Below are 25,572 nucleotides of genomic sequence, written 5' to 3' on the forward strand. Positions count from 1 at the left end.
CTAGTAAAGGGTTGGAATGAATGTTTCAGGCAATAATGGTGTGTAAACATTTGTAGTGTTATGAATGCTGTAATTATGCTCATTGGGAAAAAGACAACCTAAGTTAAGCACTACTTTAAAAAGAGACCAGAAATTACATTGTCACCTCTTAGAAAGATGCTTAATTGTAAATATCTTTCTAAGAGCTATTAATATTGGGTCTTTTAGAAATGTGCTTAACTTGTGTGTCTTTTTCTCCGATAATGAAGCATAATCACTAGAAGCTGACATTGCGCTCTACGGGTTTTACTAGCTTTCCAAACTGGTAAACCACTTACTGTTTTTTTTTCTGTGACCAGTAATTCATGGAACAGATAAAGCTCCATACCCTACAAAGAATTAAGACTGGGTCTCTGATCATAACCCTATATCATATGTAATCTACACAGATGCCAATATTTGCATTTTGAATATCTTAAACACATAGTAATGTGGTTAGGATTGGAGATCTAATCAAAATCCTTATATATTGCATAAACCACTATGATTATGCTCCAATATCAAGAACATGATAAATGTGTTAGGCACTTTTCTAGCATAAGGACCAATCTTAACAGTGCTTAGGGAACTTAACAGAAGCTTGTTAAGCACTCCTATGCACTGTTAAGATTGGGTCATGATACGGACATTGCAAGAGGGCAAAGAACAAAGCCTCACTCTGCCATACTTTAAACAAAATGTGTCAGAACAAAGTATTTAACAGCTTTTACTGTTTTTCATTCTTCATAGGGACACTTTGTTTCTATCTGCTGTTTCTCTATCAAAACCAAAGTATTTTTCCTGCTCTCAAAGGCTTCGAAAGCTGGTAAAACACTTGATACTCCCGCACTACAAAGAATTACAATCATGCCTCAGATCATGCCTCACTGATATTCTTGACATAGATGACAACATTCTGTACTTGAGCTTCACTCTCTATGTCAATTTTATGACATCCATGTCTTGAGCACATCATATACTGGTTATAACTGGAGGCCCAATAATAATCTATATTGCACTCATACAAAAGTCAGAGGAACATTTCAGAAAATCTGTCAAGGGGCTACTGCAGTATTTAATATATAAAACACAATTCACTGCCACATCTTCATAATGACAGTTTGTAGGTTTAATTCACAACATGTTTTTAGACATGAAATAATTTATAGCAGCAAAGACATATTCCTTTGTTGTTTTTTTCTCTTTTTTTCCTCTGCTGTAAGTTATGCAGTGTTTCTCTAGCTTAGGTTCAGAACTTGAACCCCTGTCTTTTACAGTCTCAAGACTTGTATTATTATTATTGCTTCAGATTCACACTATTGGCTTATTAGATTTTTCTTTTCAGCAATATACCAATTTGAGTTGCATTAATGGATGTATTTTAGTCAGTATTGTATTTAAAATATGAAATTTCAGCAAGAACAGTGCGATAAAAATCTTAACTTCCTGTATGAATGTGAAGTAGGATAACAGTATATTTTCTTCTATCTATATTACCCATTAGCTAAAATAAACTTTAATAATGTAGTAAATTTATCTAATAGAATTTTAACATCTTATTATAAAATAAGCACTGTGTGCCATGTTTCTTAGTTCAGCCATGAAAATGATCTTTTCAGGCAACATTAGCTAAATCCTATTAATCTGCTTCAGTTCTTTCTTAATCGTGCCAATAGCAAAGATATGGCATTTAAGGAATGCCAAAATCAGCGTCTGTGTTAATTCACTAACATATTATTTCTGCCATTCCTGTGGGCTCTTGGATGATCGCAGCTCTATTGAAAGCTTATGCAGTGGCTGCATGCTGTTTTCTTCCTACAAAGCAAACATCTTTTGCATATAAGTCTTCTGATTGTGTATGCATAATACAAATGCGTCTGCATTCTGTTTCATCAAAGAAAATCACTTTTACAGCTGGCTTGCTCTAGGTAGGAAAAACAAGGTAATGAAGATAACATTGTAAGTTCGAAAACTTATGTCTACTTTGCTTTGAAAAATATCTTAACGTGGACTCTGATCAATAAATATCCCACTCTTTCAATCACTTAAGGACAAATAAAGGCAAACAGCTGCTGTTATTTGTCATTTTTGTATTCTTAGCCCAGCAGTGATTTCAAATGTTTGCTCCTGCACATCCAGCATCTACTCATTTTCACAGTCAGGAAGTTTAAATGAGAGAGGGTTAAAAGGAATTTCAAAGCATAATAGGATGTCTTGAAATGCCCCATTTTCTCTTCTCACTCACTAATCTAACCAATGCATTACATATGTAGGTGTATCTCTGTGTGGGATTCTTTGTATGTGCTCATGCATACATCATTCCTGAGCAAAACAAGGCAAACAAGAATTTAGTTTCATCCCTATGAAAATATATTTTTTCATGCATATCATTTATAAATATTACATTCGATCATTTGGTGTAATCACAGGGAAGCCCACTACTCAAATACAAATAGAGCTTTTGGGGGCTTAATACAATGTTATAAATGATCAGTGATAATTGGAATCAGTGTTTGTGCAAACACACCTGTTCAGTACAAGTCTTTGTTAGTCAAAGAGTATTATGGACATTTTTTAAATGTAATTATTCTATTCATCCATCACTTACACTATAGTGACAATGTAAAAAATGTGTGTCATATTTGTAGAAGCATAATGATTTATCGCCTTCCTTGCAGGAAAGAGTTTTAAAGCAATCAATAAAATTACTTCTTCTCAGCATACAGGTAATACCTTTCCATTGCTATTCAAAACAGAGCATGCTGATTGGATAGCCCAACCAGGGTGCCCATTGTAAATCGAGCATATACAATAAAAAAAAGTTTGGAAGCGGAAATACCATTCAGCTGCCAGACTTTCTACTGACATATGCTAGGACACAGAGCAAAATATTAGAAAAAAAGTACATTATGCAAAACTGAAGAAATACAAACACCTGATCTTTTTTCTGTGCTTTCCTTTGTAAAATCCTGATTTTTTTTTTTAAGCAGTTAAAAAAAAAAAAAAAAAAAAGACAACAGAAATTTAGTTTTCTGTTTTGCACCTCCTGTATGCAGTGCACTGATGACCTGAACAAGCATGGGAATGCAAGTCCCATAAGCATGCAAGTGCATCAATCTGTAGAGGACAATGCGGAAGAAAACAAGTGCTGCTGTGCAAATATATTATTTAAAAATGTTAAGCAATTTCTGTCTTAAATAATGTCATTGTATAATAGCAAAAATCGACTCCTGTGTGTGAGTACATCAGGATTTACCCATGGTTTGTTTAATCACTCGGGCTTTGCCCTTGTCATCAAAAAACACCAACCATAGATAAATCCTGATAAACCTACACACTTGTAAATTATTGCTTAAAGGTTCAATAAAATATTTTAATTTCCACACAAAGCCATTATTCGTGAGAGTATGAAGATTTTGTTTGAGATGACTGCTACAGTATTGTTTAAATAAGCAATTTTCACGATACTGTGTATCAATTATCTTTCTCCAGTGTTAAGGCAACACTATCCACTCTTTGTTGTTTAAACCAAATTATACAATGATAGCTTGTTAGTATTCAAGCATGTGTATATTGATTGGTCAGCCGAACCACTGTAAATTTAGCATTTTCTGCTGATAGTGTCTTCTCTTCTCTGTTAGCGGCAGTAACATGCTGGAGAGGGTCAGGCAGCCCTGTTACTGCCAGTAACAGAGAAGACAAGACACTATCAGCAGCATAATGCATCTGATATACTTCAGGTACAACTAACATTGGGTAAGACTGTGATCCAGGTCATAGCCTGCTATAGGTCCCTGACCATGTCCCTAGACTCCCACTCCATGTTCCTAAGCACCGTGGAATTTATTAAGGTCCAACCCAACAGTCTCATACTAGGAGACTTCAACTACCCCTCCTTCAACTGGGAAAAGTAGTCAAGCACCAATGCGCTGCACAACGCTTCCTGGAATTCATCAACTCCAATGCACTGGACCAGCTCATTTTTACCCCCACTAGAGGAAGCAACATCCTTGACCTGGTTATTACTAACATAGGCAACCGTTGCTCTACACCAATAGTCAATTTCTCCCTGGTTAGATCAGACAACAAACTAATCACCATGGAAATTCACGTCTCACCCACACCCAAAAGTATCCACCATGAAAAACTTCTCCAAAGCTGACTTTGGACTCCTAAAAACAGATATGGCTAACTTCATGGCACCCATGTCAATGGAAAATAGATGCATCACTGCCAAATCAAGCACCAATACACTGTACGAACATGTACATAAATGCATGGAACTAGCCATACCCAACAGAACCAAGATGCTCTCCTCCAAAAAAAGGAAGCCAGTCTGGTGGTCCCATGCCATTAATAAACTCTACAACAGAAGGAAGAAATTGTTGCAAAAAAAAGGTGAAGTCACAAGACTGGAAAAATGCCCTGATTAGCCTCAACAAATAGTTGAGATCCCTCATCAAAACCTCCAAAGCCAGCTATGAAAGCAAAATTGCGTCAGACACTAAAAACAACCACAAAGCCTTCTTTAGTTATATCAAGAATCTCCATGGCAATACTCAGATTTGCACTGAGTTACTGCACAATGGTACCTCCTATACTGAGCCAACAGATATTGCCAACATACTGGCTGACAGATTTAGTGCCAACTTTACCCCTCTCTCCTCCGCTAAAGGACCAATCTCAATACCGGAAGAATGCCAGGCACCCTGCATTACTGCAGCACAGGTTAAAGCTGCATTTTGTCTAAAGGCCAAGAATACAGCTTCCATGGGACCCGAGAATATCTCTGGCTGTGTTCTACATGAATTACAAAGTGAACTGGCACCACATCTGTGTGCTCTGTTCACTCACAGTCTCACCTCAGGATTTGTCCCTACCGAATGGCGCACTGCTACAGTCATCCCTCTCCATAAAGGAGGAATGACTACAGACCCTGGAAATTATCACCCCATTAGCTTGATGAGTCTGATATATAAGGCTATGGAACGCATCATCATGGACCTAATTAACAAGGATATAGGGAATCTCCAAACTCTAGATCCCATGCAATTTGGTTTTGTGAAAGGTAGATCATGCCTGCTCAACCTGGTTGACTTCTTTGAGTCAGTCACCAGAGCAGTGGATGAAGGTAAGGCAGTTCATATAGCCTACCTGGATCTGGCCAAGGCCTTTAATACCATTCCTCACTCAGGAATTATTGATAAACTCACCAAACTAGGCATCAACCCCTATATCATTAGGTGGGTTGCAAATTGGCTCACAGACAGAATACACAGTGTGAAAGTAGCGGACTCCAAGTCAGACTGACGACCAGTAACAAGTGGAGTCCCACAGGGTCAGTCCTGGGTCCTCTCCTGTTTGGCATCTACTTCACAGAAATCCAGGCCAACATGGAGGGACTCTGACTGACTAAATTTGCAGATGACTGCAAGCTGGGAGCCATTATTAACTCCCCAAGTCATGCAGACATCCTACAGAAAAGCCTCACTGATACCAATGACTGATGTCGAAACCATGGCCTTCAGCTTAATGCCAAAAAATGCATCATCATCCCCTTTGGGAAAAAACTCAGTTCCCACTATATACCACATTACCTCATTGATGGGAGCCCGCTGAACACTGAAGTAGTTATAAGAGATCTGGGGACAAAGGTCGACAACAACCTCTCCTTCGGCCACCACATTGCAACTGTGGTCAGAAAGTCCTTCTATGTGGCACATCTCATTACCAAGAATTTTGCATCCAGGAAGAAAGAGGTCATCATTTCTCTCTACTCTTCCCTCATTAGACCAGTTATAGAATATAATGCCCCATTTGGCATGTACCTCACTAGACAACTGCAACAGCTGGAGAGGCCACAAATGTACCTCACGAAGAGGATCCTAGGCATTAAGCACATGTCCTACATGGACAGATTCAAAAAAACTCCAGCTATTCTCTGTCTCATATCGTCTACCAAAAGGTGATCTCTGCTTGACTTAGAAAGCCATGTCTGACCCAGCCCTGTCAGAAATGCTACATCTAAAGAAATCTCAATCCTTCCGCACCACATCCTCCAGAGACCTTAACCTTATTACCACAATCAACAGAACATGCTGGAGGGACAGGTTTAAAACCCAAAGACTGCCGATGCTCTGGAATAGACTTCTCATACATGTCAACAGAGCACTTCACTAGCCCTCTTCAAGAGAAATCTTGATGAGTGGATGGGAACTAGAAAGTTCACCCTAGGGATCACTCCAGTGGCTCTACTTGATAGAGGCACTGGGAACTAATGACGGATGGCACAATGCCAGGGCACTTCTATGGGCTAGGCTTGTAAAGGCCCTGGGGCCATTAGCCTAGTACACTCCTATGAACCTATATACCATCAGAAAAATGTCCAGTCGCTGAAGTGCAAGCTGACTTCCTTCTATTAGTATGAGCTCTGGAAGTATATGTTTTAAGTGTCTAGATTTTCACAATGTCCAAAATTTTGCCTTATATCTTAGGTCTGTCCCTCATAAAATTTGTGGTTTTCTGGCAAATCACTAAGGAGTGAAATCACTAAATGACATTGCATTTTAATTGCAGAATTTATATTCTTCACATAATGCACAAATAGCAAGCATCCTATTCATAGTTTCATAGTAGTGTACTAGGCTATCTGTCTAGTAGTGACACTGAGGTCACTCCCGTAAACTTTGCTATCTCCCATCATCCATGCATCGATTTTCTTGAACAGTGCCAATGAAGGGCCTCTGTCTCGCGTGAACTGGGATTTGGTGTATGGGTAACCTCTGTCATATTTGTGCAGAGGTTGAAATCTTTAGCCGTGTGGGTCTGGGGGATTTTGATTTTTTGAGAGGAGAGCATGTCAATTCCTTCTTTTTGGATGGCCCCTATGTTATTTACACACATCACACCTCTGGCAGGGCGTGCTGCTACTGAATAGAGCTGGAGTTTTTTTCTAGCTGGATAATAACATTTTTTAGTTTAGACCTATGATCCTCTTGGTGAGGTGGGTCTTTCCAGTTTGTTGCATGTGCCGTGCAGATATCCCCAAAATGGAGCATTATATTCAATCATGGGCCTGACAAGGAGGAAATACAGGTACATGACCTCCTTTGATGATTCTGAGAATCCCTTCCTTGATGATGATGGGCAAGGTAAAAAGTCTTTTGACCCACTTGGCACACATGTTTGTCAAAGGAGGCCTCACTGAGTCTCCCCAGGTCTCTGATTACATCTTCTGTATTCAGTGACCTTTCTGTAGGATGTGTGTGTGTCAGGTGAATCCACTATGGCACCCAGTTTGCAGTCATCTGCAAACTTTGTCAGCCATAATCCTTCCATATTTGCTTTCACATCTGAGAAATAAATGCCGAATAGGAGTGGACCAAGACTGAGGGACACCACTTGTGACGGGTTTTGAGTCTGACATGGCTCCAGCAATTTTAACCTTATGTGTTTTTTTTTTTTTATTTGCTTTACCCATCTTGTGACATATGGATTTACATTTAGGCTGCTGAGCTTGTCAATGATGCCAGAGTGTGGTATTGTGTCAAAGGCCTTAGCCAAGTCCAAATAGGCAGTGTGGACAGCCTTGCCCCTCATCGATGGCACTAGTGACTGTCTCAAAGAAGTCAACCAGGTTTAAGAGGCAGGATCTGCCTTTTACAAAAAAAACTGTGTGGATCAGGGTCTGCAGATCCCCAATGTCGCCATTTATGAGTTCCATGATGATTCTTTCCATAGCCTTACAGATCAGGCTGGTCAAACTTATGGGGCGGTAGTTACCTGCAGTAAGTATTTTTTCCTTGGTGGGGGACCGTTGCTGTTGTGCCAGTTCAGGTACATAACCTATGTAGTGAGGCTAAGATTGAATAGAGTTCTTAGGGGTGGGTTTAGTTCATCTTGGAGTTCACGTAACATGCAACCCGGGATACCATTGGGTCCATAGATGCTGTGTTTTTTTTTTGTGTGAGTGCTGATTTCACCTGTGTGTCTGTGATGACAGGTAGGTTACATTCAGCAGGGATAGCATCTTTAGGGGTGAGGGAAATGTTGGCAATGTCAGTAGGGTCAGTGAATTTTTGTTATTGTGTACTAGCTCAGAGCATATCTGAGAATTTCCTCCCAAGGTTCTGACATAATGAAGAGAGCTTTGTGATTGTCTTTATTATCCTTGGCAATCTTTTTTTCTTTTTTTTTTTTTTTTTTATGAGAGATTTTTTTTTACTTTTTTTTTCAGGAGCCTTTCTGCCTTCCTTTGGCTTGTGGTCCTTGGCCTGCAGTAGCTTCCTTCTTTGTTGTACAGTTTGTTTATAGCCGGGTCCACGAGGGTCTTGGTTTTAGTTGGGATTGCCTGATCCATGCATTCCTGGAGATGTCCGATCAGTTTATGATCAGTGTTTGTGATAATCAGGTCAGGAGAGGTGACCAGTTGCTCCATAGCATTTGAGTTTATGAATTCCAGGAATCTTGGGCCAGGGTGTTAGGGAAGAATAGTGGGCCCAGTCTATGTTGGGGTAATTGAAGTCACCCAATATGATGGTGTTTGGTGTGACATTCATATCCTCCAGTGTTTTCAGGAATGCTTGATGGGATTCCTGGGATTGGGAGGGTGTTCTATAACATGCGACCAGTTGTATGGCAGTTTTTGCTATGGTGAGTAAAAAAAACTTGTATTCTGATGCTGCTTCATGAGTAGCCAACGAGGAGAGAGGGGTGTCTCCTGTCCAAAATGGACACGCATGATATGAGGTATAGCCTGGTAGCGCTGAGTGCTCTCAGGAGCCTTGAACCAGGTTTCAGTTACTGCACAGACATCGATGTTCTCCATGCCTGCATCTTGAGATTTTTTTTCCATTTTTGTTTTTATGGAGGTTGATTTGTCATTGCCAGCCCAGTGGTGACAGGTGCAAGCCAGCATATCATCCCAGGCTGACAGACATTGGATCCCTAGAATGACACCAGTGATTAAGCCAATTGTTAAACTGATCATTTTGTCTTTGTACTGAGGCATCATTCTTGGCGAAGGCAGGATGCTGCTCAGGGTCAGGGTCATACCAGTCTGGGCTACATAATGGGAGAGCCTCAATGTCTCTTTCATGTAGTCCACATGGACAATGACTGAATCATATTTGTACTTGCTTTGGAGTGACCTGAGCTCCTTATTCAGCCTGGTAAGTGGAACATCGGTGTGTCTGACTATAGAGTCACCTATTACTAATGTCTCTGGCATAGTATTTTGCCTTAGGGGCTGTGATTGTGTGACACACCTGTTGCTTGAGGTATGTGTTGTAGGTGTTGTGTTTTGTGGGGTGTATTTCTGGGTGTCTGCTTTGGGCTCCTGTTGTTTTGGTAAGTTTTTTACATTTTATGTGTTTGGTTTGCATTGGTGGTGGTTATATGTGTGACTGGTTTTGCTTTGGGTGTGGGTACCATCTCTTCCTGACTGGTCTTGCCAGTCCTGAGAGTTGAGAGAGTTCAGCCCAGTCTGGCTATATAGTTGCATCTCTCACAAGTATATGTGTTAGTAGGAAGTACATGAGACAATTGTAACATTGTCTTAAGATTCCCAGATCAACCAGCTGAACAAGAGAGGATGCTAGTGGTCTATAGAATATTATAAGGAGTGTTGTGCCTTTAAGGGTATTCACAGGGGTAGTGGATGCCTGTGGTGCTTACTTTATATAGAATAGTTTACACCTGGAGGCGGATTTTTATACAGGAACTTGAAAGAGCTGGAAATGGTCCAAGGCAACCAATGAATTACAGCTCAAGTGCTGAGATCACTTGGACAGATAGGCTGCTCAAGGCTCCCCACTCCCACTGGTGAGCTCAGAAACTTCCTTCTATCCAAGTAAGGCAATGGCAATGGCCAACACAGGAACTACAGCAATCTTCTAAGTTTATAACAGCAACATTTACAATAGGGACTTTTGCCTTTCTTATTTAAGACTTTGCGACATTTCTTGATCTAAGAGGTTAAGAGGTACATGTGGAGGGCAGAGGAAATACAAGCAAAATTAGGTACGTTCTGTAAAACTAAAGAAACATACTCAATTTTCCTTTTATTTTTGCCCTGTCACTCTCATACCGCTAAACTCTCTGGATTTTATATTTTTCTTCAAAAAAAAAAAAAAAAAAAAAAAAAAGTAATGGACATCTTCCTTTCTCCATGACTTGCTTTCCATAACACTGATGCACTGTGCAAACATGGGATTGTAAGTCCTATATGCATGCTCAGTACATCAACACACATGGAAGAATGCAGAAACAACATGCATGGAGGAACATCATAGTGCCATTATACAAAGACATTATTTAAGAAAAGTAAGTAATTTCTTTCTTAAATAATGTAATTGTATAATAGCAATAACCAATGAGTGGGTGTGGGTATATTAAAGATTTACCTATGGTTAGCTCTATTTAGTCACTCAGATTTCACCCTCCTGATTAAACCACACCAACTGTAGGTGTATTCAAATTACGCACACCTACTCATTGCTTAAATATATGATGCTGTGACTCAAGTGACACTGTAGCTAGCATGACTGTATTTAACTCTATGTAACCCAGATTTTACAAAATGCAGAATAATGCAACAACAATCCAATTTTCCCCCACTGCCTATTTAAGAACTTTTTCAGCAGCTGTGATTAGGAGCTGGAAAGAAGATCAAGGTAAGAGTTTTGCAATTATTAAAGGGGCCAGTAAGTATCATACTAGCGTTAATACATAGTTGTGCAAATTACCTAAAACACTTCAAGGAGATGCAATCTCAAAAGACTTAGCAGCTTGAGAAAGAAATGCAAATCATAGTATTCAGATGTTGACATTTACCAGATCTGATTGATTATGTGTAAGAGAGAATTTTTTCATGGGACAATCCATAAACTGTTTCAAAATATCTTTAAACTGCTATTGCATATGGCACCAGCAACACTGCAAAGAATGCCACTGACCCTTCAAAATGGAATGTGAACGTCTGGCATAAGCCAGGTGGGGTTATACTTTCTGCAGATGTATTTCCTTAGTGAACAAAAATAAGAGTTGTTTGAAGACTCTTTAGTTGTTGTGTGAACTCCAACCAAAAAGGGAACCTAATACATCATAAAATTTCCACCTTACCTCAGCTGAAAGCGGAAGATGACATGCTTGAACACAAGGATCTCTTTTTTCTGTTGGACCCTTGAGTTTTATTCAAATTATCTCAAAGCTGTATAGTTGAGAGATATTGTCTACAATGAAAAAAGTGCTGAAACCAGTTTTTGCATGAGCAAGAGATGGCATAATTAGTCGACAAAGTTCTCTTCAAGTATGCAAGTACTTTTTTAAAGCCTTTGAGTTTTTATTGCGTTGCTTTCAGTTTAAAATATTCCCCAGTCTACTGGGCAAGTTGAACTTTGGTCCAAATTTAAGAACTACGATGAAGAAAATTACATTTTAGCTCAAAAAGGTATTCATTTTGCATCATTAGACAACACAAATATACCTTTGCAGACTTTATGTCTACCTGTCCCCTCTACCATTACTGATTCAGGGAAGGTAAAGATATAAAATGGCAGACTTATTCAGTTTACTCGTACCAGAGGACAGAATGCAAACTTCAGAGTTATTAAGGAAAAGAAAAATGAAAGAGAAGCAATATCATGATAAACGTGTGATAAATATTTGTCATGTTTGCAAGACGGGTAAATATCAGCTTTTTTTCAGTCACATGCAAGCAAATGTGTTGGGAAATCATTAGAGGTGAATGTATATAGAAGAAAATGAAGATATTCACAGAAAATGCCAACTCAGGTCATTTTTGCCAGACAATCCAATACGTGAAATGTTTAAGTAGATAAAAAAGTCATTGCGTGGGTGCAGGGTGAGGGAGTTTGAGTGAATTGTGGTGAGGGGCAGTGTCAGTATGGGATAGAAAGGGAAAGTGGGGAGAAGGTTTTGGGATGAGAGGGGTTGCATGTTAGAAGCTAATGGAGAGAATGTGAGTGAATGCTATTCAAAGAAGTCCTCTTCTACCATTGGAGTGTCTAAGAAGGAATTGCTTGACTATGAGATGTTGTAGAAAAAATTAATTGCTGCATGCAGTTTGGAGCAGAATAGGTGAAGGGAATTGTTTATTTGTGAGATTCGACTAGTGGGAGGTGGGAAGGAAGGGAAAGATTAAAAGAATATATCACAACACAAAGGAGACAGGGTGCGTTTAGTGTCTCAACAGGCTGTGGAGGAGCTAAGTAAGGGCAAGAACTGAAGACTAGAATGCAAAGTGTATGGAGGGAAGTAATATAGGAAGGGATGGCTTTGTGTGTAGTACTGCTGGAGTAAAATAGATACATATGCATTGGTGATACATATGCATAGGTGATACATTGGTACATATGCATTGATGATACATAGGTACATATGCATTAATGATACATAGGTATATATGCATAGGAGATACATAGGTACATATGCATTGGTGATACACAGGTACATAGGTACATATGCATTAGTGATACATAGGTACATATGCATTCGTGATAACATAGGTATATATGCATTGGTGATACATAGGTACATATGCATTGCTGATACATAGGTACATATGCATTGGTGATACATAGGTAAATATGCATAGGTGATGCATAGGTGCATATGCATAGGTGGGGCATTAATGCTGAAGAAGAAAGAGATGAGGGAAAGACATAGATGACACCTTTTTGGGGTGAGTACCTGTCACATATGTGCTGCACTTATGCTGAATAGTGGGAATTGTGAAGGAAGTCCTGAAGGTGTGGATAGGAAATACACCCCGGGGATCACTTCTGTGTCTCTGCTCGACAGTGGCACAGGAAAATAACTTTCTTGGGTGGCGTAAGCCATGGAACCTTGCTGGCTAGGGTTACGCAGGCTCTTGGTCCGATAGCCTAGTACCTACCTATGAACCTATGAACCTATGGAGGTGTGAGGCCTGTGAAATGGACTAAGTATTTGCATATGTTCACAGTGTCCAGAGGTGTGGAAAATAGTTTACAGAGAGGTACATAGCCTTCCACGTGAATTTCAAGCAGGTGAAATCTGATAGCAATCATCAGGAAAAGAGAGGATTTTCTTCATGAAAACATGTTTCATTGCTCTGTCCATGAATCACAGCCCCATTTTCTCTCTTTTCATGTCTTCCCTTCCAGCTCTTCTGCGTTTTTATTCTGTATTGTTTTCCTTTAAGACTATTACTTCAGTTTTAGTATTTGAAATTGCTATCACATTCCCCAACAGCTAGTTCTTTCTCTTTTTGTTTCTGTTACACATATCGTATGACTTTAACCTGACTCAAATGGCAACTACTGCAGTCCTACTGTATTACTGTCATTATTTACTGTGTATGTTGGTAATCAGCTAACATGTCTCACTTGTGAAAATATGTCATAGTTTTCAGTTAGTGTTGATATTTTCTCTCTGTGCCAATTTTGTACCATTTGCATTATTACTTTCCCACAATACAAGTTTACATCTGTGTGTTTTAGAACATCCAGTGTGACTGCACTGTTCCCCTTTTTTACTTTTATTTTTATTTCTGGCTCTAAAGCACAGCAAGAATGAAATGATGCTATGCACAGTTCAGAAATGGTACCCTATGCACTATGGAAATGAGCAAAAGTAGCAGCGACTGTACAACTTATTGATGGGGTTCACAGTTAAAATGTAATACTGAAACAATATTTTAAGGGAAGAAGCATCATAACCTATTAAGTAAGCTGGCTCTGTCCTAGAGTATCATGTCAAACTCACCACCAGCTCATTAACTTTAATTCAATGACAGTCAGGCAGTAAGCTGAGATATCATATCATAAATTTACTGCAAATAGGAGACAGCTAGCAAAAAACTAGTTTTTAGATGGAAGGACCCTTACTGTAGACTGTGTAGCTCATACCCACTGCTGCTTATATGCACTTACTCCAAAACTGCACTCTCAGAGAGAAAGGAAAGCAGTTTAATCTTTATATTAAAAACTGTGATCCCCTTATCCATGACAGTAAAATGGACTGCATTCAATAAGTCCCCACTGTATGTAAAAAAATAAAAATCCGCTTCATGGAACTGTATAATGAATGAATGGGAAAGTCAACATCCTTTTAAATGCAGTTCAGCAGTGAACAAACTATTATTACTAAGGCCTTGTATGAGTTCAACCTTAGGTATTTGGCTTTCAGCTTAAATACTGACAAAAGTGCTCTACCCTGCGGGCCGCAGTGACTGGCTAGAATCCTTTTATTGTATTTTGAAGATTTCCTGACAGCAGAGACTTGGAACATAACACCAAGAATGAGGTTTACATGGCAGCAGTCAGTATTTTTAGTAGACAGAGACAGACCAACAGTACTTTGCTTTGTGTCACAGTAAGTATGGTATGGGTTAAAAGCTGCTGAGAACAAGTAAAGGTGGAAACTATAAAGTTTTGTTTTACATTGTATTTGATCCTAATTTTAGGGTGTACCTCTGTATCCACATCCTTAACCACATCACATCTAAACTAATCAAACAGTGGCAAAAAAATGCAGAAGCACACACACACACACACACACACACACACACACACACACACACACACACACACACACACACGCAAACACGTGCACACATGCACATGCACACACTCGCACGTGCACACACACATGCATGCATGCATGTGCACACACACACACACACACACACACACACACACACACACACACACACACACACACACACACGTCTTCTTGGAAGCAATTTGTATTTCATGCATTTAATCTGATATAGAGGTAATCAGACCCTAATTACTGACTGGCATATCATAGCACAGTTAGATTGCTGACGACTTCAAACTGCAGAAATGTACTGCTGCACTAAAAAGCTCTATGATATTCTAGAGACAAGACATCTCTCATTTTGTCCTGTCCTCTGCACTCTAATGAGTGAAGTAATCTCATGCTTGTCATATTTCTTCTAATATGATACCTCAAGGTCTTATATTGAACTGCTCCATTCTGCAGGGTTTATTTAATCTGATTGAAAGGAAACAATCTTAAAACATTTTTCTGCTTGTCGGTTATGTATCACTGATGTAGAGGAGGGGTGATGTACCATCTAAATGTGGCACTAAGTCTATCTAACCCAGGAGTATAACTGGTTTGGTTGTTGAACAGGACAGTGTAACTGTCTACATCAGTTCACGTGCATATCCTGTTCTTCCTATACAAGATTACACTCCCAGTGTTTGCTTGGTCTGTCCGAGTTGTAAAACACACAAAGGGCTCATAGTATAATTTGTTTTAATGGCCAGAGGGCTTGCCCCAGAGGTTACAAGTGCCCTGTACAGTAGCAAGCACCCAGAAACAATTTTCCCTGTAGAACGGAACATAGGTTCATAGGTTGATAGGTTCATACTAGGCTATCTGCCCAAGGGCATTTATAAGCCTAGCCCAGAGTTTTGTGGCTTTCGCCACCCCTTTAGTTTGAAGAAAACTATGCCCATTATTTTGTTGTGCCTCTGTCAAGCAGTGACACTGAGGTAATCCCTGGGGTATATTTGCGATCTCCCATCCATTGGTCAAGATTTCTCTTGAACAAGGCCAGCGAGGTGCTCTGCCTCACATGTACCGGGATTTTGTTCCACAGCATAGGGAGTCTCTGGGTGATGAATCTGTCCCTCCAACACGTCCTATTTATAACCGTGTCCAGGTTTAAGTCTCCCGCCCTTGTAGTTTTGAGGGATCTAGATTTTTTGAGGTGAAGCATGTTCATCAATTCTGGGTTGGACATGGCCTTGTATGTCAGGCACAGGTCACCTCTGAGCAAACGGTAAGCGACTGAATAGAGCTGGAGTTCCTTCAGTCGGGCAGCATAAGACATATTTTTGAGGCCCTTTATCCTTTTGGTGAGGAACTTTTGGGGCCTTTCCAGCTGCTGCAGGTGTCGGGTCAGATACATTCCGAATGGGGCATTGTACTCAATCATTGGTCTGATGAGTGATGAGTACAGGGGGACGATGACCTCCCTTGATCTAGATGTGAATCCCTTCATGATCAGGTGGGCAATGTAGAAGGTCTTCCTAACTACTTTGGCCACGTGAGTGTCAAACGAAAGGTTACTGTCAACCTGGGTCCCCAGATCCCTGATAACCTCCTCTGTGCTCAGTGGATTGCCACCTATATGGTAGCTAGGGTTAACCTTGTTTTTCCCGAGGGGTATGACTATGCATTTCTTGGCGTTTAACTTTAGGCCATGGCTCTGGCACCAGTTATCCGTTTCTATGAGACCCTTCTGGAGGATATCTGTGTCAGATGTATTCTTGACTATGGCGCCCAGTTTGCAGTCATCTGCAAATTTTGTCAGCCATAACCCTCCTGTGTTTGCTTGTACTTCTGAAAAGTAGATGCCGAACAAGAGTGGGCCCAGGACCGAGCCCTGTGGGACACCACTTGTGACAGGCTTTGAGTCTGACATGGCGCTAGCAACTCTGATCCTGTGGGTTCTGTCACTTAGCCAGTTTGCAACCCATCTTGTGATGTATGGGTTTACATTTAAGCTGATGAGTTTTTCAATGATACCTGAGTGGGGTATATTGTGTCGAAAGCCTTTGCCAGGTCGAGGTAGGCTGTGTGGACTGCCTTTCTCTCATCAATGGCCTTGGTGACTGTTTCGAAGAAGTCAACCAAGTTTAAAAGGCATGATCTGCTTTTGACAAAGCCAAACTGGGTTGGATCCAAAGTCTGCAAGTCCCCTATGTCTTTATTTATGAGTTCCATTATGATCCTCTCCATAGCTTTGCAGATCAGGCTTGTCAAGCTGATGGGACGGTAAATTCCAGGGTCGGTGGAGGCACCGCCTTAACTGTACCCTGTAAAGCAGTACATATAGAGCAAATATAGTGTCCATCAACAACCTTAAACCCACTAGTTGAGCATCGAGTGACAAGACCTACAGATTTAGTGGAATTTAGTATTGTGTAAACATTAACATTAGTAGTATTTAGTACTGTTTAGCATAATCTACTACAGTAAAACATCCTTATTAGTCTGCACCAACAATACACCCGTAAAAGCCTTTCAACCACAATACATCATGCCCTTGTAGCTCACCAATCAATGGACTGGACAGTGTGGATATACAAATTGTTACCTTCTCCATAGCCAGCTTGTTGGATATAGGCATCTTAAGACAATGTGAAGTTTCTCATGTTTACCAACATCCGATTAATCCTTAAAGAAGCTGACACAGTATGCAAGGGGTGCACATGCATAATCAGACTGGAGACTAAACTCCTACATGCAAGTGAACAGCAGGTTGTCAAAATCATGCACACAACACCCACTTCACATAGCACACAGCACACACACACACATAGACTAATGTATGCAGAGGCACTTAAAAACAATCTTCCTAAACAACAAAGGTTGTCTAGACCACTCATTAGCAAAGTTATGTCTTAGCAAGCCCAAAGGTACTCAGAAAATACACCACCTAACATCACACATACAGTTACACAAAGGGGTCCCAAGCACTAAGCCCCTAAGGCAAGCAAAAACACTTCTCAGGACTCTCGCTATGGGACTCTCCATTGTAAGACATACCGCTATCCCGCTGATCAGGTGAACAATGAGTAGATAATAGTTAAGTTATTTATCTGGAGCCAGGATCTGCCGAATCACACACACACATACAAGTCATTACACCACAGTTACCAGTACAATTCCATTATAGCCCATGTAGGTGTAAATGACATGAGAAGTTTCTCCCTGGACAATATGAAGAGAGACATTATGGAGCTTTCAGACTGTGTCTCAGTCTGACATGAGCCTAGCATTGAGCAACATATTGCCATCACTGAGTACAATGCCACAATATGAGCAAAAGATGACTGATTTCAAAAACTGGCTGTCTTTCTTGTGTCATTGTAAGGGGATCCAGTATTTGTCAGCTTGAGAGGATCTTGTTACAGGCAATGTTGCTTTGTCAAGGATGAATAGCACCCATCTCCTCTAGGCTTTTGAATACTAAGACTTTACCCCCCCCCCCATATTGCCTTTTTTTTGGAAATGCACATAGAAACAAAATCAACTCAACTGAAGCTCATAGTGTTACTGCTCAATGGCAGGGGCCTAAACAAAAAAAAAAAGACTACACTCTTTCCATGCCCTCTTCATACTAAAGAATATAGACATCTGTGCAGTTACTTAGACATGGCTTAAAGCAGCAATGAGTACCCTGGCATTAGAAGGTTTCAGTGTCTTCCACAGTTTTAGACTGCTTGCTGCACAAACATGTCAAGCAGAGCGCCTCTTTGGCCCTCTTCAAAAGGAACCTTGATGATTGGATGGGAGAAAGGAAATTCACCCCGGGGATCACGTCAGTCACCCTGCTAGACAGGGGTCCAGGGAAGTAAATAGTGTGGGAAGAAATAGCCAGGGAATTGTTATGGCTAGGCTTGTATAGGCCCTAGGGCCAATAGCCTAGTACCAACCTATGAACCTATGAACAATGGCTAAAAGTGGAAGTGTTATGATATACATCAAAAAGAGCATATCTCTAGGTTGGTCAAACAGAATGACATGTAGGAGTTCATCATAGACAAAATCTCATACTGTATCATAGCCACATATAGTTCACCCTCCATGTCCCAAGACACTCACAATGTATATTTGGACCTTCTGGAGACACTTGACATTCAATTTAACATCTTACGCAAGCTAGAATTCAATTACCCCCCTATAAACTGGGAATATTACATGGCCTCAAATCTACCTGCACAGAGATTCCCGGACTTCATAAATACAAATACCCTTGACCAAGTGGTGACCATGCCCACTAGAAACTTCAATGTACTGGACTGTATGCTAACAAATATTTGAGAACACTGCATCCCCCCCCGCCCTCATTTTCTCATCCTCCCTGGTAAGGTCTGACCATAAAGCAGTCTCCTTCAAAATCAAAATCCACTCTCTCACCCCAGTAAAACCAGCAAAAGTTAGGAATTATTCCAGGAAAACTACCTTTTGTTAAGTAATGACTTACCAAGGCAAACTACCTTTAAGTGATGGTTTGTCAAAATTCAATGCCTCTGCAAACCCCAATAACACAGCAACCCATGCTGAATGCTCTCGTAAACTCTGTACAACCATGTCAGTGGCTGCAGACAGGCTGTTGTATCTACCAGAAGTAAACCTAGAAATAGCCCCAGAAACAAGCAGCCCTGATGGCATGCCAAATCAAATAAGATATACAACAAAAGGAAAAACATTATGGAAAAAAATCAGGTAGGGTAATTCCTATCAAGATAACAAGTCTCTCATCAAACTAAATTGGCAACTAAGAATTTTCATTAAGTCAAACAAAGTAAACTTTGAGGTTAAGATAACCTTCCAGGTGAAAGATAACCACAAGACCTTCTTCAGCTGTTGGAATCCTCAAGGGCAGCACACAGTGTGCTGAACTGTTGATTAATGGTGCCACAATAAACGAGCCTGGCGATATAGCAAACCTATTAACAGACAAGTTAATTTCCAACTTAACCCAACTTTCACCTTTAATCATCTCCCAAGAAATACCATCAAACATAACCTTCCAGCTATAGCCAGATAGCATTTTCTCACTAAACCCAAGAACAGGATCAATGTGCCCTGATAACATCCCAGGATGCATCTTGAATAGAATAAAATATGATCTATCAGGACTCCTGGAGTCACTGTTTAACTACAGACTTAAAAACAGGCTTTGTGCCTTGAGAATGGAGGACTGCAATGATCATCCACTTTCATAAGACAGGACCTTCAACAGATCCTGGAAATTACAGACCCATTAGTCTGTCTAGTCTTATTTGCAAAGCCATGGAAAGAGTTATCATGGAAATTATCAACAGGGATGTAGGATTGCCACCTTTTCAAATAGCCAAAGTGGGACATTTTTGGGACAAACATCAAATTTTACAGGCCAACACATACCCACAGTCAGTACAAAAGATAGAACTTAACTTTTTTTGCCTAAATAATAGCTTATTCTTGTAGCATTTTAGTTGCTTATTCTGTTTCTTATAACATTTAGGTATTTTAGATACAGAATAACTGTTTTATGCAACTATTACATACAATATAGGACATAATTATGTCCTACAATCTCAGGACGTTTGCCATTTTTAATATTTTTGTCAGGACACAACTGCCCAAAGAGGGACTGTCCCTCGCAAAGTGGGACAGGTGGTAACCCTACTTGGATGCAGGTGAACTTCAGAAACTTAATCTATTGCATATTGCTTTGTCAAAGGAAGGTCATGCATACTCAGCTTGGTGGACTTCTTGGAAAAGGTCATTGAGGCAATAGATGATGGGTAATCAGTGCATGCTGCCTACTTAGATCTGGCTAAAGATTTCAATATACTACCTAACTCTGGCATTGTCAACAAACTTTTGGAACTAGGCATAACCCCCTTTATAACATGCCAGATAGCTAGCTGGCTTATGAATAGTACCCAAGAGGTTAGGATCAGTGAGGCCACTTCCACAAAGAGGCTGGTCACCAGTGGAGTCCCTCAGGGCTCTGTGCTGAGGCACTCCTCTTTGGCATCTACTTCTTGGAGGTCAAAGACAATGTCAAAGTCCTCTGGCTGACCAGCTTCACAGATGATTTAAAACTGGGAGAAGTCAATGAATCCCCTCAAGATGAGAAAATCCTTCAGGAAGGTCCATTACAGTCAAATGCTCAGTGTCAAAGCCATGGCTTAAAATTATGCCAATAAATCACTATCATACCTTTTGGAAGGTCAGACACTCTAACTAACTACATCATTAATAAAACACCCGTAAAAATTGATTCACTGGTCTGGGAGCTCATGTAGCTAGCAACCTAACCTTCGACCAACATGTGTCCAAGTTGTAAGAATATCCATATATATATATATATATATATATATATATATATATATATATATGTTGCTCAACCTATAAATAAGGACATGAAATCTAGATCTAGAGAAGTAACACATCACTGTACTCGGCCCTCATTCAATGCATCATAGAGTGCAATGCTCCTTCGGTATATATCTGAGCAGACACATGCAACAAATGGAATATCCCCAAAGGTTCCTTACATATGGAATACAGGAAGTGAACACAATATCCTGTGCTGAGTGTCTCAAAGCCTTGTCTTTTTACTCGGTATCATCCAGACTTCTGAGAGGTGCAGGCGTACAAGGCAGCCCTGGACCCTGCTTTGATGAACCTTTTGCAGATCTGCAAACAAACAGCATCAGCACTACTAGATCAAAGGACCTACATTTTGCTTGCAACATAAATAGAACATGTTGGAGAGACAGACGTGTATCTCAGGGGATTCTCATTCTCTGGGACAGACTCTCTATCCATGTGAAGAAGAGTTCCTCCCTACCCCTATTTAAGTGCAACGTGGACCAATGGATGGTAATCTGAAATGCATGTCAGATCTGATGCCTACATCTCCTCTTTTGTAGTTTGTGCACTTGGATGGCTGCTGGGGATAAGAGATCCGTCATTATTATATTAGAAACACTTAATTGTGATGGTTTAATCAGCCATTTCTGTGTTATGCATTCTATAAGCTTCCTTCTACAATGCATAATATTTTCTTGAATTCAAGCAGATCAAAAATACCAACAGCTTATTTAATGAAGATCCACATTGTTAAAGGAGAACAGTGCAGAAGGCTTGAGAAGTAACAAATGATGTGGTGTCAGTCACACCATCGCTGCACTAATGTTAGATTTGCTTATTAACAGCCACTAATGTGCACTTTTGAGGATGGTGCACTAAAGACTGAGACTGCATTGTCTTGTTGAATTTCATTTTAACATGATATGGTGCAGCCTTTGAGTTGGTATGTATAAGTAACGGAGTGTGGAGGGTGGAGGGGGCAAAGAAACCACACTGGAAGTATAGCCTTCTTCCTCACTGTCAAAAATGCTTGTGTGTGTGTGTGTGTGTGTGTGTGTGTGTGTGTGTGTGTGTGTGTGTGTGTGTGTGTGTGTGTGTGTGTGTGTGTGTGTGTACGTGCACGGGTATACGAATTCTTAACACTGATTATCTTGAATATGTTTCTGACGACTTGTGAACAGTGTTTTATTAAATTATTATCAAACCATGACTTTCATTAGAAAGCCTAAATGATGATATCAGTAAAGAAATTTAACTCAGAAAAATATTTGAGCCCTGGGAAAACATTCAATGTTACATTTACACAACTTACATTTATAAAGAGGGCACTGAAATTTCTCAGGCAAGTGACAATAACTTCATTTTGTTTATTAGTTGTTTCTTTCCCTGTTGAACACCTAGTTGGCAATATCACATGACATTGCTTTAGGCTGTTACAAGGAAGATGTGTAAAACAAACACGTTGTACTGTTTCATGCACAATAATAAAAAAAAAGTGAGAATTTGCATTAATGTACAATAAATTACTAAAATTATATGAATAATAAATATATGACAATAATAATAATAATAATAATAAAATATATGTAAAGTGCAGAAGCATAGTCAGATTTGGCCATCTCTTCTTCTGAATACCATATGCTAATATCTGAAAGATATTCTAATAAGCGTATTAACATTTCTAAACAGAAAAATGCACACTTGCACATAACTCCACAATAAGACATGCAGGTAGAGAAACCAGTACTTATTTATCTAAAACACTAGCAATAATGGAGGGCAAACTAATAATCAAATGGAGGTGTTGTAATAACCACGTAATTACATTGGAAATTTAAACCATTCATTAATTTGGGACATCTTATCAGATGTAGAACAAAATGGAATGGAAGTTGCAGTTGTCACTACATAATACAGTTAGTAGTCTAACTTTATGAGAGTTCTGCACAGCCAAAGTCCATAGAAAAATCATACTATCAATCTCTACACTAAACTATGGGGCAATGGGACACTGTGTCCATTTATATAAACACTGTCTTTATTTGTTACGTTTGTAAATGAAGTCATCGGTTACAGACTGTACATCTCTAAAAACATATCCTGTATAAAGATGTTTGACTTATTTTGCATACCATTTTTCAAATGTTCTGTGGGGAGAGATTAGCATTTGAGATCCTTCTCAAGGAATATGACAGTCTTCTCAGCTGCATCTCTCAGGCTGACTTGCTCACTGTTGCTTTTAATGTTTCATACACCAAATGTAATAAAAGATAAAGTGGAATATACCTGGTTTGGTTAACTGAGAGTTGTAGTACAAGGGTAAGTCAATTAATTAGCCAATTTATAGAATTAAAGGATTTTTTTAGTTTGTGCAAGCAGCAATACTGCAATGTTTTCCTCGTTTAAAATAAAACTCACTAGGAAGTACAGAGTGTTCAAACAAGAATTAGGCCCTATAACTAGATGCAACAAGGACATCATTGATAACCATGGTTCCACATTCCATAATTATTCCCTCAAAATAGAAAAAAATGAGTAACTTTTTACTGAAGAAAATGACTTTACCTCTAGAATGAAATATTCTACAAGATGATAATGGTATCTATTGTGTGAACACATATGTTTTTATTCACTAATGACATATATAACTATGTAGCTTTTTTATCTATTCAGCTGTCTACATATTTATCTATATATTACATTTTATTTATATGTTCATTTATCTTGCTGTGTATTTCTTCATCGGTTTGTTTTGATGTCTATCTTTTTATTTGTGAAGTTTTCTATGTATCTTTCCTTTTAGCTATCTATAAATCCATCCATTTTTGGTGTGTCTAGCTACACGTCTTAATTTGCATATTGCTAGAATTCCTTTGAAGTTAATATACTACAAATGTACATAGTATTTAGATATGGGAAGATTTCAAACAGTTAACCGACTCTCACTTGTTAAAGATTTAATGCATATATTATTACTTCCTTTTGCCATATAAAGTGCATCTATCTGTTTAAACTGAATTTAATACATTATCTTCAAAAGAAATGTATATGATTAGAGAGAATCCTTGAACAGTAACTGAATTTATTATACAAAACAGCTTCTGCTAACAAAATTAAGACCATGGATTGTTAAAATGTATCTTTCTGCTGATAAAAAATAACAAGTTCATGCTCAAAAAAGAGTAAGTATTTTCCTGAACTTTATCTGTCTAATAACTGAGAAATGTGACAAAGAAAGTACACAAAAAAATGCAGTCCCTTTGTCTAGCAACAGAGACCGATTCTAAGCAAAATGATAATCTGTACTACAATACCCCTTATATAAACAGATTACCGTCACCGAAAATTAAACATGTTCTATATCATTCAAAAGGATTACATCACTGGAAATATTTTAATATTGTTATCAATAGTATGTTATTTCTTTAAAACAGATTAAAAATTGCTTCATTTTCCTGCTTGTAGTTCAACTGTGTTCTATACCATTTTAAATCCTCATTTGTTCATAACATCTGTGTGACAGGCATTTATAATTGCCGCATAAATCAAAAATCTTGTGTCTTCCTGGTCATCCAGTATACACAAGGGAATAATTTATTACACCACTGGACTGCATATCCTCTGAATTTACCTACATGATATGAGAAGCTATCTAGTTTAGGGTCTACAAAGATTAGAAATACAACATTTTAGGTATTGAATAAAGATGGAGGTCATAACCTAAAGAAACCATCAGTTATGAGTGGGAGAGAATAACACTTGTGCTCAATAAGACTAAGGGTTTCAGCTTTACACTAAGTATTAACATTTTTTTTCTTAATAAAAATGAAATAAAAGGAAAATAAAATTAAATGCATTACTTTAATGTTTAGCTACAAGATAATTTATTTGCAGTCTACAGACCATCCCATTAGAATATCCACAATTAACTTTTATCATAAGTTGAGCAGTACAGAATTAATCACAATGTAAAATCAAAACAATTTAAGAAAGAGTTACTTGAACAAAAAAAAAAAATATCCAAGTTATTTGATTTTACATAATATGACAAAGTCTATGAAATTATTTGTTTTCTTGGTGAGCAAGTAATTGCAATTATAGAAAAACTTGTCAATGCAATGGTAAAAATGGAATTACAAACCAGCAAATTACATCATGAGAAATGGTCAAATGGCTTGCAAGTATACATTTTAAATCCCGTTTATACCAATGCTAAACGTACCATCAGTCTGCAATGCAATGAATCCTTCTCATCTTAATGTGTTGTAACCTAGCACCTAGAAATAACTAAAAGCAGAAAGATAGCTGTGTGTAAAAGACATGAAATACATGCTACACTATATTACTACTTCAAAAAATGTAACCTATAGTTTCAGATGAAATAAATATCATAATTACATCCTGTAATTCGTAGGTTCTCAAACTTATGTAAATGGTCTGCTATATTAAAAATATTTTAGGAAATTGTTTTATACATATAAGACAAATACAAGCAAAAATGTCACAGCTTCATCTGCAACTTTTTAAATTATTAATTTATTGAGTTTGTTAACTTTAAAGAAACCAAAAACATAAATGATAATACTATTATTATTATTATTATTAATAATAATAATAATAATAATAATAATAATAATA

General features: G+C 38.8%; 1 protein-coding gene across 3 annotated transcripts in view; it reads right to left on the minus strand.

The window, feature by feature from the left end:
* Positions 1-25,572, minus strand: part of LOC122798656 (leucine-rich repeat and fibronectin type III domain-containing protein 1-like protein) — a 4,504,452-nt gene that overhangs the window by 3,135,360 nt on the left and 1,343,520 nt on the right. The gene's annotated exons all lie outside the window — the stretch shown is intronic.

The sequence above is a fragment of the Protopterus annectens genome, chromosome 1.part0 (genome assembly GCF_019279795.1).
Source record: "Protopterus annectens isolate FY-2018-M chromosome 1.part0, PAN1.0, whole genome shotgun sequence".
NCBI lineage: Eukaryota > Metazoa > Chordata > Ceratodontiformes > Protopteridae > Protopterus > Protopterus annectens.